Below are 1,034 nucleotides of genomic sequence, written 5' to 3'. Positions count from 1 at the left end.
GGTTTGGGCAATCCTCCATAGAATGTGTATTCACCCGACAATGTCAACACCAAGGTATTCTCGACATTAGACAATCCCTTGCAACATGACCTCTTGGTCATATTTATATTATATGATTTGGCCTCTTCACCTTTCCTTCCTCCCATTGACCCCCTTGAGCTCCTCATCTCTTCCTCAAGAACTTTCATTGAAATGGAAAATTGTACGGTACCAATGAATTTAAAGGTCGACATTGGTCTGTATGATGTGTGGGTGATCCACAAAATTCACAAAATATGTTTTTCGGCACATTCGAATAATTCTTTAAAATAGGACGTCAATGAGGCAAATGGTTAAAAGACCTATATATTCACATAATGTGTTCATAGACATACCTTGTTGAGGTGGGAATGCCTAATATTGAGTCCATCCTTGGAAAGGCATTGTCGAAGAAATGTGCACAACCACAACACTATGTGGTGGTGGCGAAGGAGGTCCCATAAGCATGCTAGATGGTCCCAAACCCCTAAGCCATGGGTATTCCATTACATGATTCCTTCAACCTGGAAATATGTGCACCAACTTGAGGTCTCATAGGCCGTGTAGGAACAAGATCTTTCAATTTCTTAGTCATGCTGGAAATTTGGTTTTGAATTCCCATAACAGCAAAATTAGTAGAAGAAGTGCCCAGTTTATAATCTTAAGGGTATCCCACCATTGCTTAATATGCATCGCCTGCTCCAAAGCATCGTACAACATGTCAATATTCTATTTCTATAGTAGAATCTTGGGCATTGGTAACAAAGCCTTAATGAAGCAATCTCTCTAATGATGGGGATAAATGGGATATGATAATTGACTGATAGAGTGTTTGAATATATGCATACATCACTAAGCAACTTCTCCCTCCCTTTTTCTGATATCCAACAATTCCACTAGACCTTACTGATTAGATTTAGGTAACTTAAGTTATTTAAGAAATTTTTGTTTCAATATATCCATGGTGGAATTAGAATTTGCATCAATCCACTAAATAAACAATCGCAACACCCAAT

This window comes from Pinus tabuliformis, chromosome 3_1, assembly GCF_031772625.1.
Source record: "Pinus tabuliformis cultivar Carrire ecotype Pingquan chromosome 3_1, CPIR1, whole genome shotgun sequence".
Classification (NCBI taxonomy): domain Eukaryota; kingdom Viridiplantae; phylum Streptophyta; class Pinopsida; order Pinales; family Pinaceae; genus Pinus; species Pinus tabuliformis.
The sequence above is the reverse complement of the archived record's forward strand: the minus strand, read 5'-3'. Positions refer to the sequence as shown.